We start from the raw sequence: 19,247 nt of genomic DNA, 5'->3' as shown, positions 1-19,247 counted from the left end.
ACATTATTACCTAAGAGCAGCTTCATAGTTGAATTGAACTTGAACTTTGCAACATTGACACTGTTTTTCAATTGAATTGAAACAACACTGAACTAAAATGAGCTGTATGATAATGATAATATTGTCTTCTGACTGAATTTGTTTCATAATTGATGCATTTTAGAACATTTCACTATTGCTGAAAGCAATTTGCAGTTTGCTATTGGTCGATCTCCTGTGAGTGACTTTTGCCTCAAAATGCTAATTGCTGCTTTTTAATAGTTTGTAAGATTGATATTAAGGTTAGGTATTGGGTAGGATTAGGAATGTAGAATAAGGTCATGCAGAATATGGCATTAATATTTGCTTTATAAGTACTAATATACAGCCAATAGCATAGTAAAATGCATGCTATTGAGCAATAATGAGAATTGGACCCTAAACTAAAGTGTTACCAAATATAATTTATAGTAACTAATGCAATATTCCCTAATAAAATAAGATTTGTCCATTGATTTCATGATGACTAATGTGAAACTGCTTTGAAACAATCTGCATTGTATAAACCACTAAATCAATTGACCTGACTATACCATCAACAAACTTAACATCACATCTCACGGAAATCTCTATTTATCAGGAAACTAATTGAAGTTTTTATAACATATTAAAGGTACAGTTTACCGAAATATGAAAATCATTTACTCACCTTCATGTCAGTCCAAAGCCATCGACTGTCTGTTCGCCATCAAATACACCGGGAGATGCTTTTCCATACAATAAAAATGAATGGTGAACACTGGCTGTCAAGCACTAAAAATGACAAAAACATGCTTTATTAGTATCATACACAAGTAGTCCATTCAAATCTACTAAAGTCATACAATAGGTTTATGTATGGATCAGGCTGATATTTATTTGATATTCGCTAAAATGATTGACGTGGTAAATTTGACTATACTATAGTATATTGAATATAAACTAAAAATATAAATCAAATGAATTTTGAGAGCATAGAGGCAGATTATCAGTATAACGAGCTATTCATTTTATAATAATGGCTATGAAGAACAATACACATCCATACTTTCCCAGCAGATGCCACTCTAGGCAAACAGTCCCAACTCATATTAAAAAAGGAAAGTCTCATCTGGGAGAGAGCAAATAATCATTTCAACAATAATCGAACACATGAATCAGACTTAAGTCCTGATTCAATGACACTTATGGCTTTGTAATGTACCTACAAACTATCATCATAGACTTTTCCGGTAACGCTTCCTTTTACAGTCCAGTTACCCATGTAAATACTTTTAGTAACTACAATTACTGGGTAATAACTAGTACTAACCCTGAACCTACCCCTGTTTCATGTACTTACCTTATATTAGCCAGTACTTTCTAGGTAAGTACTGTACTGTAAAAGGAAGCGTTACCACTTTTCCCAAGTCTAAAGATCAATTTCTATGATTTTCTGGTCTTTAGGTTTGACTCAGATGCCTCCTTCAACAGTTCGGTGTCAGATTACATTTTTTTTTTTTTTTTTGGAAAGAAATCAATACTTTTATTTAGCAAGGGTGCAATACATTGATCAAAACTGACAGTAAAGAGATTTATAATGTCACAAACAGCCATCAAAGAATCCTGAAAAAAACAATGCATCACAGTTTTCACATTGATAATAATCAGAAATGTCTTAAACACCAAATTAGAAAGATTTCTGAAGGATCATGTGACCCTGAAGACTGGAGTAATGAAGCTGGAAATTCAGCATCGCATCACAGGAATAAATGACTTAACAATATATCATTTTTTTAAATATATTAAAATAAAAAAGTCATTTTTAAATTGTAAAACTTTATCACAATTGTTTAAATTGTTTATTGCATTTTTTTGATCAAATAAATGCAGCCTTGGTGAGCATAAGAGATTCCGTTCAAAAACTTCTGAATGATAGTAAAATGTACGTCCAACGAATTTTACGAGGTGGCTAATTCGTAACAATTCATACGACCTCACTCGTACGTAAGAATTACTACGATTTTTGCTAAATCGTACATATTTTACGAATTGGCCAATTCGTATGAATGACCTACACCTGACCCCGCCCCTAAATCCAACCATCACATGGGTTTAGACAAATCGTACGAATTCGTACGAGTGATGTCGTATGAATTAGTACGAATTAGTCACTTTTTAATCACTCGTACGAATTCGTACTAATTGGGCGTGAGATAGGGTAGGTACGTCAGTAAGATTTGTATCCTGCTTTATCTGTGAAATAAAAGTGAAAGTACGATCACTTTGTAAGTCACTGGTCATTCCTTCTGAGAGACGCTTTCCTTAGAAATACTAAAATGTAATATTTACCCATTTAGCAAATTTCCTGGCATTGAGTGCCGATAACGCATGCAGCCGCTCGTTGCCAGGAACATGAAATATGGCAGCATCATTTACACCTTCAGCGCCGCTTCCTGCGGGACAGTCGATCTGAACTTCTGCCAATTCTTTGAGTCACCGGTTACTCACTCTCACTGCAGTTGCTCAACTCAGCAGGGCCTTCAGACGCCCACAATATTGGGTGTTTAAGAGCTTTGCTAGTAAAATTCATTGCCATTGTAATTTATATAGTCTTGTTATCTTAAGTGATTGTTGATTTAAGCCTCTCACTCGAGCAGATGTGAAAATTAGACTTCCCGCTCGTGCTGAGAGGCATGTTGTTGGACCTGCTTCGTGTTGGCTGCTCCTCCGCTCGGCGCTGAAAGGAAAATGGGAAGACAGATAAAAATAAGCAAAACAATTAGCACGGCCAAAAGCTCCTGTGTGAACATCGAGAGCGATTCGAGATTAGTGCAAGAGTTCACGGAGGGCGTGCAGCTGAAACCATGGTTCACCAGATCCCGAAATAAACATCTTGGACATCCGAAATCATTTTTCGAAATATAATACGTGTTGGCTGGACGGATCGTGATGAATGTTTCTAATGAAATAAACAGAAAATCAGCCACGTGTTTTGTGTTTGTGATTCATCGGATTAGTTTAATTGTTCCGTGCCATTACGTCCAACAAACCCTCTTGTTCTTCTCGGACGGTAACGCTGCGTTTCGTCTTCCTGACATCTATCTCAACTCTGATGTGTTTCAGAGATGGGAAGGCACATTGTGAAAGCCTTCTGGGTCGAACTTCAGCCAAATATCTCTTCCAGATGCACACAGCGCTCGGACCCCCAGGAGAAACACGGGACGCTTGCTGTATCGAAGGGCCCTGGAGACTGACTTTTTTCTCAGGACGTGTCATTTCGCCTCGGTCACACACACAAACATGTTTTCTGGAGGCCGATTGCTGGGTGGTATAGATCGGAAAAGAAATAATTAGATTTCCAGTATTGTACGATTCATCGTGTGCTTTAAAACTATAAAGAACTGTTAGAAGTTCACGTCATGTGGTATCCATTACCTTTACTGTTGGTCATAGAGAGCTGGTCATTGTTGTCACACAATCCCCACGTGTGTGATCTGGTATCCGTTTTCTTTTCTTCGAAAACTCATGTCAGAGGTAATTAAGTTCCACTTGACTTGTACCACCCCCTCGTACTTATTTTATCATTTACTGGTACATTAGTCAGCAGACATCCAACAGGGCAATGATAGATCAAGGCCTTTGGATTATCCAGCCCCAACAGTCCAGACGAAGATGAGAAAATACCCCAGGTCAGGTTACGTCCCCCCGTGATTAATTGAGAGCATATTTCATGTCTGATGAGGAGGACCATTGTTCACCTGAGCGTGGAACCTGCTAATTGGGACCACTGATGATATTTTTTATTTTTTTTTTTTTTATTTAACCTTTATTTTACCAGGTAGGCCGATTGAGAACAAATTCTCATTTACAACGGCGACCTGGCCAAGATAAGGTGATAAAAGTGCAAGACAACAATAAGTTACACAATAAAAAAAATACACAGAGCACAAAAGACAGAGAAAAAAAAAAAAAAAAACACAATAAGACAATACGGGTTCAAGAAAAAAATACATATAACTCTATTAGGTAACCAAAATTAAAACACTCAAATGTCAAATGTTTTATGATAAAAAAGGTATAAATAAATAAAAACAACTCTGACAATAGTGCAGCTGAAAGAGGTCCATTGTATCGTGCAGACAAGAGAAGAAAAGGCTAAAAACAATTAACAGGTACATATATCAGTCATGTGTTCCGAGAGAAGTTGTTTAAAGGCAACAGTTGATATAAGTGCTTCAAGTTTTAGGGTTTTTTGTAATTCATTCCAGTCCTTAGCTGCTGCAAACTGGAAGGATTTTTGGCCAAATGCTGTGCGGACTTTCGGGGTGACTAAGGCAATATACCTATTAGACCGAAGACTACGAGATGGTACAGCAATTGAAACTAAACAACTTAAGTACGACGGGACTTTGCCAAGCAGAGACTTATAAATAAGTTGGTACCAATGAGTTAAACGCCGAGTAGTCAATGACTTCCAGCCAACTAATGCATAGAGCTTGCAGTGGTGGGTGTTATAAGGGGCATTTGTAACAAAGCGTATGACGCTGTGATAGACAACGTCCAGTTTTTTCAACAAGGAGTCTGATGCAGTTCTGTAGATGACATCGCCAAAGTCAAACATCGGAATTATAGTCATTTTTGCCAAAGCAAATTTGGCACCATAAGTGAAAGAAGCCCTGTTGCGGAATAGAAAACCAATTCTACATTTAATTTTAGAACTTAGTTTGGTAATGTACGGCTGGAAGGAGAGAGAACTGTCTAACAAAACACCTAAGTATTTATATGTATCCACAAATTCTAACTCAGACCCATCCAGCGTAATGATGTTAGGTAAACAAGCAGGTACTGGCAGAGAACGATTAAAAAGCATACACTTCGTTTTACCAGGGTTTAGCAACAACTGAAGGTTTTGGAAGGCATATTGAATAGAATTAAAACTCTCCTGTAGATTTTTGAGTACAGTATCTAACGAAGGCCCTGATGTATACAAGACGGTATCGTCTGCATAAAGATGTATTTGAGAGTCACCAGCAGCAGGGGCCACATCATTGATGTAAAGAGAAAATAGAGTCGGCCCGAGAATCGAGCCCTGTGGCACCCCCATTGAGACAGGCATGGGTCCCGACAACAGACCCTCCGATTTAACACGTTGTTCCCTGTCGGAGAGATAATTAGAAAACCAGGAAAGGCAGTCATGGGAAAAGCCCAGGCAGTTGAGTCGGCTAATGAGAACACAGTGGTTAACCGAGTCAAAGGCCTTAGATAGGTCGATATAAACGGCTGCACAGTATTGCTTTATTGCTTATATATATATATATATACTGTATGTATATTAGGGCTGTGCATAGATTAATTGTGATTAATCGCATCCAAAATAAAACTTTGTGTTTCCATAATATATGTGTATAATATATATGCATGTATGTATATATTTAGGAATTATTTGCACATAAATACTGTATATATATTTATATATATATATATATATATATATATATATACATACATACATACATATATAAACACACACACACACTACATATTTAATATAAATGAATAAAAAATTATAATAAAATATATTAATTATCATTATACATATTTCAAATTATGTAATATTTTGAAAACATCAGCACACCTTATATATAATAATAAATTATTATTATTAGTTTAAAATGTTGAATTTATAAGTGATATTTAATATTTTGTAAATAATTAAAAAAATTATTATAATGAATATATTTATAAATATTACTGTATGAATACATTTTTTTTAAATATTAGTTATAAATGTTTAAATAAATATTAATTTAACTTAATTTAACTTAATAAACTTAATTTAATTTAAAATTCAATTTTTAATTTAATGGCAATCCGTTCCAGGAATATTTTAACCAAAAATGTCTTGTGACGGATGATTATATATTAAAACTCCTTATAGAAGAGATGCTGTTAAATCCTTCATAAAATTGGGAATTGGTGAAATATAATTTATAATTAGTAGCTACTGTCAGTTGATTAAAATATATAACAACAATTTGTGTTTAAAAGGTTGAAGCTGAATAAATGTCAGAATTTTATATCAGAATTAGTATTAATCATGTTTAAACATTTGAAATGAATCATCAGATGAATATTGCATGTCGGGTCGCTTAGAAAACTACCAACAAACCACATGATATGGCCGAAGCACAAACAAGTTATCTGCTGAAGTTTAATACTTTCTTTAAATCCCTAAACCCAAGAATGAGCAACAGAACTACACAATGACTCCGAACGGGACGAATACATACATTTCTAAACCTCTAGCTTGTAAAATAGTAATTTTGGAAGGAAGATAATTCGTTTGAATCTCTGTTGGTACAGCAAAGTCACGGAGCGACATGTTCTCCTGCCAGACCCTCTTAAGCTGGCCTATCACTTGCCTGAGCAGAACAGTGAAAAGAGAGAATTTGATATTGATCCAACTTCCCAGACACCCACAGTCAGGGATCTTGTTAACAGGATTAGGACACCCTGAATAGACTTACACCAGACACAGAAAAGGCCTTCTTGTTGAAGAGGACCCTCCAGCAAATCTCAAACAACAATCTGTACTTCTGCCTACACTTAAGGAGAGTCCTCATGTTAACCAAGAAAAGTAGTAACGGGATTTGAGGGGCAAAATCTGCACTCATGTTTCCACTAAAGTTTGTACGTGTTGATGTCACAACACAATGCATGTCTCAAACACAACACCGCATAGAAGGAAAGACCTAGATCTTACGTTCCCACAAGACAACATAAAAACACTGCACAGCAAGTTGGATTACAAGTAAGAACAGGAAGTATTTATAAATACTATAATAACTAATAACCCCCCCCCCCCCCTTGCAGCAATATCTCTTTTCTTCTCTATTGACGTTTACTGGCGCGAGGGACAACTTGTCACTCACATAAGATCGACCAATAGCAAACAACAACAATCCAAATAAATCCCTCATTGACAAAATCAAGTCCCATCCTACATTTGTTCTTGTTTGGAAAGCTGTTTCACTTGGATATACATCATATATGGCAACTTTAGTTTCATACCAACTTAAGTCTTTCAGTTTTCTGAAAAATTATTTGAGTAAGTGCTTAAAACAGGAAAAAATAGTAGGGGTAAGAAAAATAAACTTGTTATTTATTATTATAGGTTATTTTTCCTACCCCTCTGACAGATATTTGATATTTTTTTAAGCATAAACTCACTAATTTTGCTTCTCAAGTAAATGTTTCTTGATTTAAGAATCTTTAGATATTTCATTTCTTCAAGAAAATCATTTATTTAAGCACGAGGTTACGCTTTATTTTTGATATTCCACTTTATACATTCTACAAACTATAACTTACAGCGTGTCAACTAAGTCTATTCGAGTATTTGTAGACTGTTAGAGTATAGGGTTCGGGTTAGTAGAATAAGTTGACGTGTACTTGCTTAGATGTCTGTTGGGGAGCATCAAAATAAAGTGTTAGCAGATAAAAAAATATTGTTGGTTTAACTTAAAAAATTATGTAACCTGGTTGCCTTAAAATTTCAAGTTGATTGAACTGGAAAAAGTGAGTTAATACAATGAAGGAGATCAGAAACTCAAAATAGTAAGTTATCTGAACTAAATAAATTATTTAAGTTGATTTGACAAAAGAAAAAATGTGATAACAAATCTGTACAGTGTCCTAACCTACTCTAATGACTGACATATAGTTGCAAAGTTCCTCACAGTCAGAAAGTCTAAAGTGGACTATTCATTCAAACACTTCTTCGAAAGGTACATTTGAATGAGTGTCTGATGTTTCTTCGTGCTCAGCGTGGCCTTAATGTGTCTATAAGCGTTCAGATGACTCATTCTTCTCCGCCATACCCGTCAGACATCCCGGACCCAGAACCCTTTGACTGGCACCTCTCCTGCGGGCTGCCTCCGCGGTGATAAATCCCAATTATGACCCCTTCCATTAAAGCTAGCGAAAGGTCATGTGACCCAGACGGCATTCTCAGGCGTGATTAGGATTAGCAGGCCATCTTTCCTGGACGGAACTGTCGCCAGTAGCTCTGCTAGTTACTTAGCGCCTAGCCATCCCCGCCAGAGAACAACAAGCCAGTGTCTGCTGCCTCTAAAACCCTCTGGATTAGAGGCAAGACCCCACCAGAGCATGACAAGGCTTTTGTCACTGGACTCCATTGGCTTTAAGACAGCTTGTTGTCTTCATTTTGCTCCCGCTGTATTTTTAATTCAATCACTGGAGAGCTTGGAGAACTGGATTAAGTACTATCGCCGAAAATAGATTTTATGCTGCGGCCAAAGGAAGTGGAGATGGAGAAAAAAAAGATCTATTTAGGGCACAAGGAAGTTCTTTAAGGTGCGGTCTGGAAAAACCCTGGTTGTTGATTGCAAAGGATATCTGTGATGCTACTTCATCTATTCGTCTAAAGGTAATTTACGTCTACATGTAATATTTTTTAGGTATTCGAAACGATGATGACGCATGTATAGTCATGTGATACATAATGAGTTATCTATGGTTGTTCTGGCATTGCTGTGATATTCATTTTCAGTGTTGCTTGCTATATTCCTGCAAAGATGACAGAACATTGACTTGCATGTATCAAAACATGAGTTCAATTGACCAGACATGGAATCGCGATTGAGTACGATCTGTACGGACAAATAAGTGGTGGGATATTTCCCTAATAAAATGATTGTGCCAGCTTGACACCTTTATTATGTCTTGTCTCTCGGTAATATGTTTTACAAACTATTAACATTTTCCAGTGTTTCAGTGTCGGCCGTGAAACTTTTGGAAAACACTGCAGATGCGTTTGAAACAAAAATATCTGGATTAATGTAGATATTGATAGAGAAAACAGAGCATAATTGAATCAGGAAGTGTGTCATACCAGATTTAAACAAATGTTGCCTGCAACAGCACAACTTGTCAAATGAACAAAGAGGAAAACATGATGACGTGCAAGAAATGATGCAATGAATCAGGCGCATCACACTGCTCTTTCAGCAAATGCACAACTTCTAGTTCAACCTGTCATTTGCGGTTGGGACTGCAGTAGGCTATGCCTACACTCTAAAAAATGTTGGGTTGTTTGAACCCGAATTTGGGTAAAATATGGACAAACCCAAATGTTGGGTTAAAAATGTCATTTCAAATTTTAACCCAACTTCAACTTTCACTTTCAACTGTAAAATTTTTAATTGCATTTTTAACCCAACATTTGGGGTTTTCCATATTTGACCCAAATTTGGGTTGAAACACCCAGCATTTTTTAGATTGCAAACCAAAGAGTTTTAACTTACATGGCGAGAGCTATCAGTAAGCATTCCCATTCATCTTGCTTGGCTGATGCATGCAGTCCTGAAGTCCATCTATTGGCACTCAGTTTCCGGGAATATTTTTTTAGCCGAAAATGTCGGCTAAAATGACTATCGATCTATATTAAAACAGAAGACAGGGAAAACATGCTGTTAAAAGCCTTCTCAAAATCAGCCACTGGTGAAATACAATTTAGTTTCAGTGCTGTCAGTTAATTAAAATATCTAACAACTAATTGAGAAGGTTGAAAATTCATGAATCATATTTTTTAAAGATTGTGTTAAAATATTTTAAATTAATCACATGCATTCCTGAGTTAATTTCTATAGCTCTAATAATAATTTCCAAATAATAGTGATCGATTTATTTTCAGAATACTGTACATGGGTACTTCTAGGTACATGCTACAGTACACTCTAAAATATGCTGGGTTGTTTCAATCCAAATTTGGGTCAAATACGGACAAACACAAATGTTGGGTTAAAAATGTAATTAAAAAATTACAGTTGAAAGTTAAAGTTGAAGTGGGGTTCAAATTTAAAATGACATTTTTAACCCAACATTTGGGTTTGTCCATATTTATTTAAAACAACCCAGCATTGTTTAGAGTGTACTGTCAAATGAGAATTTTGACTAATGACAAACTTTTTGGCGTTTGCTGTGACAAGTGATGCAATAATTACACCTTTAAATACTAATATTAACTGGGTTGTTCTTACAACTATTTAGGAAAATGTAGATACAATCTGAAGCAGTCAATCAAAGTGAACGGTACACTCTAAAAATGCTGGGTTGTTTTGACCTAATTTTAGGTAAAATATGGACAAACCCAGCCATTGAGTTACATTTTTAAATTACATTTTTAACCCAATGGGCTGGGTTTGTCTATATTTTACCCAAAATTGGGTTAAAACAACCCAGCATTTTTTAGAGTGTAAGCAGATTTCTCATAAGCGGGCAATAGGAGCTCACAGATAGGCAATGATAACTACACACAGTATAACCATTCATCATGACTTGCATCCACGTCAATCAAGTCTCTCCGTTGCACTTCAGAGGGTCCGATCCGGCCGGGGACAGAGACACACAGCCTCACCCCTCATCCCTCGGCCCATTCCACTCTGATCCCTCTTGGCACCTCTTCCTGATGGTATCTTAATCTTTCCTGTGAACGAAGGTCTCCCACCTCCCCTGATGGGGTCGGTTAAAAGGCCTCTGCTAACCTATTTTGGGGACATATGGTTTCAGAAGCCTGATGGTATTTCTAACCTCATCGTTGACTCGCAAGAATTGCATTGAACCCACGTCCCATGGCCGCATTTTAATAGGGAATGGAAGTGCTGGGTTGTGTCACATTTCCACAGGACTCCGATTCCACTGGGAATTCCAGAGGCATGAACTAATGTATCAGAGACTGTGATCAAGCTATTGTGGGCTGCTGGAAACTAGCGTGGTCTGGTGTAGTTCTAGTTTAAGGCTGGCAACCAGAAGGTTGTCGATTTGAGCCCCAGAATGGGCCACAATTGTGCCCTTGAGGAAAATGCTTAAAGTCAAGTTAGTCAAAACGCTCCAAAAACATGTTTCTTCTGAACTTTATATGGAAATGTAATATCGGGATGCGTTGAAATGCTCTTGAGGGTGAACTTGACCATCAGCCTCCACGTCTTGGTCAAAGGCTTCCTTAAAAGTGAGTGCAGGTGGTGTTTGCGATCCAATCATTTCACGACGGGTTCAATCAAGTCACTGCACTTTCTATCATTGAATAACCGGTTTCATTTGGAAATGTTACATTATGGAACTACGCCCTAGATTGCTACTGTAAGGTGCTGTAGATAAAAGCACTTGTTTAATAATTATATGTTGCATCCACACATGGGATGGATATTAAATATTCCTGATATAACTGGCAAATAACTGTAAGATGCAAGATTGTATTTGTGACTTGGCAGTTAACACCAAAACTGTACTTCAAGAAAAAAAAAAAATCAACTAAATAATTTTTTTTACTTAAAAAAAATACCATAAACTCTGGTTCGTACTGCAGCTTATAGTCAAAATCCAATATCTGTGCTGAAGAAATTAGTGAATGTGTGCTGGTTTGTATTCATTTTTTTATGTTTAACAGTAACAGGTGCTGATTATTTCACTGTGCTCATTAATAAATCTTCACATGCTATTAGGTGCCCCAAATATGAGCTGATGTTCATAACAGGCTTCTAGCTTAAAGGGATAGTTCATCCAAAAATGTATAAATGTACTCACCCTTGTTCCAAACCTGCTGTATGAATTTATTTCTTCTGTTGAACCCAAAAGAAGATATTTTGAAGAATACTCTGTAACCAAACATATACACTGTAACAAAAATATTGCTGGTTTAACTTAAAAAATTAAGTAACCTGGTTGCCTTAAAATTTTAAGTTCATTGAAATGGAAACATTGAGTTAATAGAATGAAAGAGATTGATTTAATCATCAGAAACTCAAAACATTGTTATATGAACTACATAAATTATTTAAGTTGATTTGACAAAAGAAAAAATATTGTGATTACAAATCACATTTATCCATATATGGAAATTAATGAGGCCAATCAACTGTTTATTTACCCATATTCTTCAAAATATCTTCTTTTGTGTTTAGCAGAATTCATACAGGTCGGGAACAACATGAGGGAGAGTAAATGATGACAGCATTTTAATTTATGGCTGAATTACTTCTTTAGCCAGCAAGGGTTCCACAAGCTTTTTGATCACATTCCCCAGCTAGCTATTTTTTGGCTAATCCAATCCACCAATGACCAGATCCAGGATTCGTGGATTCAAGACTTCATATTATTATTTTTTATTATTTTTTAAACAATATAATCCAAGTTTTTGAATTCTCATCATAGCAGCAGCTCTTCTTCCAGAGATATTCACATTCTTGCTACAGACGGGGCATGTTTCTACTTAAACTCTTATTTCATAAATTCTCAAATTTTATTAGCCGAAATTATGGTTCTTTTCATGTGAGGACCAGAGATAATTCCAATAGATTGATTGATCTCATTAACTTGGATTCTTGTGACATTACTCACGAGCTAGCGCTGAATCATGCACTTCAAATAGTCCGTTATAGCAACCGTGATAAAACATGACTCCTTGCATTCCTAGAAACGCTTTTCGCCGTTGCTGACCCACCTAAAACTTCCCAACACTGCAGCGATGAGGCGTTATGAGGTGTGACGCGCAGCTGGGGCCTATTCTCTCAGAACTACGGTGGTGTGTTCCTCGGATCATTGGGTATGGGGATATGAGAGCTGGTGTTGCAGGCACAGAGGCCATCAGCACCTGTTCCCTCCCTGATCACTCTAAGCTCGGTGTGTAATTAATGGATGTTCTTGCTTTTCAAAGGGCTTATATTATATTTACAGAAATAACAATAACTCTCTTTATCATGTCATAATTCAAAAAGGACTTGCATACACATGGCAACCAAAGCTAAGTCTGAATTACTGTACAAGCTGTGCATCTGAATCCTGCAAACTTTAAATCTACAGGAAAAACTATCAAAATAAAGTGACAAAGTGTAATAGTGCAACTAACTGTTTTAAATGTCCTTACTATTGCAAGTGGTAAATTGCATGACTTGCACGACATATAAATTTACTAGACTACCGGTACATAAAATCCACACCACATATCTGATAAATATAATTGTAGGTTGTTTTGGAAGTAACATATATGCATTCATATACGCACATTTATGCAATTACTGCAAGAGATACATGCAGAACATTTCTAATATTTTAATATATAAATTGTAAATTGAAAATCACAGAAATGTATTTTTTACAGTATATGGCTGTAATTTCACAGTATTAATACCATTGAATTACAGTATATTGCTGGCACCTCTGCTTACAGTATTTTACTGTAAAATACTAGAAAATACTTTATTTGCATTTTCACTCATTTCACACATTTCGCAATTTTTACAGTATTCGTAGAATTACAGTAGATTGCTGACCTCTCTGTTGCCAGTATTTTATCGTTATTTTACAGAAAAATATTTAAGACTGTCAAAAAGAGACTTGTACTCGCTTTGGGAACCTTCAGTATCTGAAATGTAATCAAATTATGCGGGACTTCTTCGGAACTTAATCTGTATCAGCATAAATTATAAAGTGACTCATTATACTTCCAAAACAACCTAAATTTGCACTAATGTACATGTACATTAAAATTACATGTATTGTTGAATCTCATACAGTTTTTCACCATATTCATCCTTAAAGGAATAGTTCACTTTGAACGAATCTTTTCCAGATTTCGTTCGTTGAATGAACCAAATGACACGAAAAAAGACTCGTTCATTTTGATAAACGAGTTCCAACAGGAGAGTCACGAACGCGCATCACAGAACAGAGCAAGGTGACCATTTGAGCTTATAAAACTTTGTTTTTTTTTTTTAAATGAGCGATCATTTCGCTTGATAAGACCCTTATTCATCGTCTGAAATCGTTTAAAGCTGCACTGAAACTGTCTTTTGGACCTTGAACTGTTTGGTTCCCATTGAAGTCCATTATATGGAGAAAAATCCTGGAATGTTTTCATCAAAAACCTTAATTTCTTTTCGACTGAAGAAAGAAAGACGTGGACATCTTGGATGACATGGGGGTGAGTAAATTATCAGCAAATCTTTTTTTTAAAAGTAAACTACTCCTTTAATATTAAGCAATTAACGTTTTTAGACTTTTTACAATCTTTAATGATAATTTTCAAGAAAATGGCAAAAAGTTTACACTAGGTTAAAGGTGAATCAAGTGTGTACAGGAGTGTCAGGAACAGGCAAATGTAGGTCACAAATGTGTTAATTAGTGAACTGGAAGTGAATCATATACCATGAGGCCGACGGCATTGAATGCGAGGGGAACAGAGACCTGGGGGAGGGTTGAGAGCAAAGGGAGTCTACCGCTGGCCACCTCTGGCCCTCACTACACCACAAACACTGAATAAAACACAGTCTCAGCGCAAAGCTTGTCTTAATCATTAATTTGACAATGTGTGTGAACATCTGCTTGACAGCACTTTGCTGACATCCAGTCTGAAAAGCGTCATTGTTCTCGGTTACACATTTCTCTAACGCTCCCGCCCAGAACCTCTCGTCGATCGACGGCAATACAGGAAAGGGTTTAGATGCGTTTTGCTTCTCTTTTTCACCGCAAAAGTTATTCAGGTAAGATTACTGCACTAATGATTTAAATAGTTGCTGTTGCTAAAGCTAATTAACTTCCCCCCGTACTATTTGTGCAACATACATTCACGTCAAAGTCTTGCTGAAAAGAGGTGTTATTTTCATAGTGATCAGACTGACAAAAAATAAAATGCACCAAAAAAAATCCCACAGATTTAGACAGGACAAAAAAACGGAAAGATTTTTATGAGTTTTGGTCGTTCATTTACACGACAATAGAGTTTTGGGGACCTGAAAATTGCAAACAGGTTTAAAAGTGCAAGTTTTTGAAACCAATATCGTTATCGTCTAAGTTCAAAGCACAAAAAAACAGGGATTTGTGAAAACGGTGACATCATTTGCATGCATATTACGTGTTCAGTAGTGTTTCTTTACAAAGTGACATCGCCATCTACTGGCCTGGCAGCAGAGTACAGTGTTTTTAATAATTCTGTTAATCCGTAATAAAAGGGGATTGTTTTGACATCGTTGACAACATTTTGTCATGAGGATAGTTCACTCAAAATGTAAAAATCGTCATCATTTGCTCATCCTCATGTCGTTCCAAAACCCCTTCATCTTCAGAACACAAATTAATAAAGTCCACGCAACTACACTTTGACACTTTAAAAAGTTCATAAAGAGATTTGCTCGCAGAGATCACCAGTCACGTTCACTACTAGCTAGCTAATCATGTTGGTTTTGTTGACGGGAGTAACAACGGCGGTTCTCAGGTGTTGCGCTAATCACTTCTGAGAATATAGTTCCCAGTATGTGTACGGTTAGAAGATGGCTGTGTCTCATGTGACCTTGTTATTTGCACACGCTATGACTATACAAATGACATGCAGAAGGTCCTGCAAGCTCTGATTGATATCCCCAATTGATTCGGGTTCCAGCTTTGTTATGAGCTTCCCTCAATCCCATTCAAACGGACTCTCTTTTCAGGGGAGCTGTGTATTAGGGATGCTCTTTGGAGCCATTGACTCCCCATTGTCTGTCGAGGGGCCCTGCTGTCCTGTTCCTTTGTTATGACAGTTGGGCAGCCTTTATACAGACTAAATAAGATAACTCAGCTGTTCATTTGAGAGCCTAACCCTTCAACCTTGCAACACCCCCATCAACCACCCAAACCAGCATCTAGAGAAGCCCTTAAAAACCCCCAAAAGTACAGAGTCTGAACACATCGCGCCAGCTCAAGAAACTAGACCAGTAGGTTCTCAACTGGTTTTGCTTGAGGAACAAGATTTTACATCACGTACTGACTGGGTACCAAATTTAACCCAAATATTGTGGTATCTACTGGACTATGATGGAAATGACCTACAGTACTAGTCATTTAACTAGCTTTTATTCGGTGTGAATTTGTCCACCATTTAATGTCAGCAACAAAGTGGGCAACTTATCCTAATGCAATATATTGTATGGTTAGTTGTATTTCATTATTTTTACATTATTTGGTTGTCAGGAAACACAATGACCTCAAATGGCTATAATTATAATAATAATGTTTATAATATGTATAATTTTTTTTTTTTTTTTGCTGCCTGTTGCAATAATGATCATTCTTTTGGATGGGGAGAGGGGTATCACAATTTCTTTAATATATATATATATATATATTTATTTATTTTTTGCATAATCTTACCATTCAAAGAAATTGGGGTCAGTATACTTTTTTATTATAAAAATGTAAAATATATATATATATATATATTATTTTGATTCGACAAGAATGCATTAATTTTTTTTTAAATGACCGTAAAGACTTTTAAATGGATACAAAACATTTACATTTCAAATCTTTTTAACTCTCTATTCATCAAATAATCCTGGGGAAAATGTATAACCGTTTAAAAAAAATGAAAATAAAAAAATAAAGCTGACATTTCAGCTTTGCTATAATAAATAAATAAATTTTAAAATATATTTACATAGAAATTTTAAATACATTTTACATAGAAAACATTTATTTTAAATTGTTTTTACTGTAATTTTAATCAAATAAATGCAGCCTTGAGCAAAAAAAGACTTTTCTGAAACAAATTTAAAAAAAAAATCATAGACCTCAAATGTTTGAACGGAAATGTGTGTATATGTATGTGTGTGTGTGTTTGTGTATTCTCCTAAACAACGAAAGAACAACCTCTGAGAAATATAGGTAAAATGCATCTGTTCAAGCAATATGCATGTCTCCATATGCTCTGGGCTCATTGTTGTGGCTGTCATGATGCTCATACACAACTGTCAGATTATAGTTATCATTTTACGCCATTAGCATTCCAGCGTTTGAGAGTCTGGTCTCTGGTAACAACAGGCCCACCGAGGCTGTGAATGTGTGAGGACGGCTCTGCTCAAACACTGCTATCCCTGACCCTGACACTGAGGCTGACTGTGGACTAACATTTACTCAACATCATCCGTCCTGCTGATTTCCGCCTTAACCAGAGAGTCAATACAGAAAACATCCTGACGGGAGAGAGAGTGCATAAACAGATAACGGAAAAACACGACATTTGTAAGCATGTAAGTGCCAATCTGCATGTGAAAGAGAGGATGAGATGAGATTAAAACGAAGAAGTTAGATAAAAAGAACAAAACCGAATTATATGAATAGACTGGTGAGAGAGGCTTTACGAAATAAGATCTTCATCTAATCCTGCGCTGGTCCCAAACCCTGCTGTGTGAGAGAAAGAGTTACTGAGTAACCCAGCTCTCGGCTCATCTCCTACAATCTCTACTACTGACCCCTGGGTGCCCTAACCCGAGTTTACAGGTCACATCCCCCTCTTTCACTCTCACCAGCAGTGTTGGGGGTAACCAATCACAAGTAACATGCATTACATAATCAGATTACTTTTTTGATGTAACGAGTAACGGGTTACTTTTCAAAACAATAATGACTTTTTTTTTTTAAATACTGAATTAAAGGGTTAATTAATTCATTAATTACTCACCCATCCATCCAAACAAGTAAGACTTTTGATCATCTTCAGAACACAAATGAAGATCGTTTTGATGAAATCTGAAAAAATGTTGTACTCTCCATTGACAGCCTACGCAACTACCACTTTCAAGGCCTAGAAAGGTAGTAAAGACATGATAAAGGTTTTAAAGGGATAGTTCACTTTGAAATTAATTTTTGATATGTTTTAGCTTACCTGAAGGACATCCAAGATGTAGGTGTCTTCGTTTCCACAGTATTTTCAATTTTGATATTGTCTGTCAGTCATATAATGGAGGTCTATGGTCACCACCTCAAAGAGCGTGCACAGAGAAGTCCAAATCAAGCATGATTTAATGACTCGTAAATGTAAGTACACATTGATGGCCTAAGACACGAAACAAGTGGTTTGTGTGAGAAAACGAACAGTATTTATAAAGTTTTTACCTCTTGTAATCACAATCACATCTAAGTACTGTGAGGGCGAGGCGCTTTGGTTTTTTATTTGACTTATCATTTCTAGGAGAAATAATATTGATTTTTAAGGGATCGTATTCAAGTTTATTTGATGTTTTACTATTATTAAACTGTATTTTCCATATTCTTCTAGCTTGTTGTGGTCATTTGTACCACAGAGTTTTCCAGTATTAAAAAAAGTCTGGTCAATATTTGTGCAGTATTGACTGAAGATCTGCTTTATGTTTGAAGGCAGAGGGGAAAGGAGAACAAACTTAACCTGTTGTGATCTGAGATAGAGGAACCCATAAACACTTTCACTCAGATGACACCTGCGTTGTGTTCATCAGGATGTCCAGAGGGAAGGGTTGCCATGATCGATGCTATGAACAAAAACACACACACACACAACAATAAAACAAATAAAAACGTTACTAAAGTAAAAAATATTGTACATTGAACTGGGTCTGTACTGCAAAATAAACCCAAACAGGGTTACAAGTTCAATTATTAACCAGCTACTTAGATAAATAAAAGGTCGGCCAGAGTATATTAATTTGAGTTTAATTACGGGGTTCTGACTTGTAAAAAGCACTCAAGTCCTCGTGAACCTTATGAAGCCTTATGATATCCACTTCAAACATTATAAAGCTCATTGTTAATGCTAGAAACAGTAAATCCACTTCAATAGCTTATTACTCTTCAACAGCGATGTCATAGAAATATACAGAGCTACCGCAAAACAGTAATGGAAACAAGGTGGCTCTGGCGCATAAAGTCTAAAACTTGTAAATACTGAATTTTTCCTCCAAATTCTGACCCCTGTACCATTATTTTCACATTGATAATGTTGAGAACATCATCTCATAATTGTGGTAATTATGACAGAGCGTGAATGCGGCATAAAATGCCAGGATGAACCAATCAAAATCGAGTATTCGAGATTTTCTTGCAACTTTGAAAGTATCTTGCATCACTTCTAATGCTAATAGTTTGTGTCCCTCTGGGAAGAAAGCATCAACCAAATGAATAAATCTTATCTAAAAAAAAATCTGACAGTCATTTTTATTGGCTAAATCTTTGCGATAGCAAGCGTTATTGTAAGAGGCCGGAAAAGACCCTTGACCATAACACACCATAACTCACAGTCAGCCGAACGCAAAGGGGAAATGTTTATGGTACCCAACGCTCAGTGTAAATGTTAAAGGGGTCCGGAGCACCACCATTAAAATGCCATTGGGAAGCCGTTTCCTTGGCGACGGCTCTGCAAGCACAAGCTGTATAAAATCTGC

General features: G+C 36.3%; 1 long non-coding RNA gene across 1 annotated transcript; it reads right to left on the bottom strand.

The window, feature by feature from the left end:
• Positions 1–697: 697 nt before the first annotated feature.
• LOC120480816 (uncharacterized) lies at positions 698–17,635 on the bottom strand. Its single transcript, XR_016148610.1, has 3 exons — positions 17,513–17,635; positions 2,650–2,737; positions 698–792 (listed from the first exon to the last, which is right to left on the bottom strand). It is a non-coding gene; the product is annotated as an uncharacterized LOC120480816 (long non-coding RNA).
• Between the last annotated feature and the right edge of the window lie 1,612 nt (positions 17,636–19,247).

Source organism: Pimephales promelas, chromosome 21 (genome assembly GCF_988280905.1).
Source record: "Pimephales promelas chromosome 21, fPimPro1.hap1.1, whole genome shotgun sequence".
In the NCBI taxonomy this organism is placed as follows: Eukaryota; Metazoa; Chordata; class Actinopteri; order Cypriniformes; family Leuciscidae; genus Pimephales; species Pimephales promelas.
This window is presented reverse-complemented; position numbering and strand designations above follow the sequence as displayed.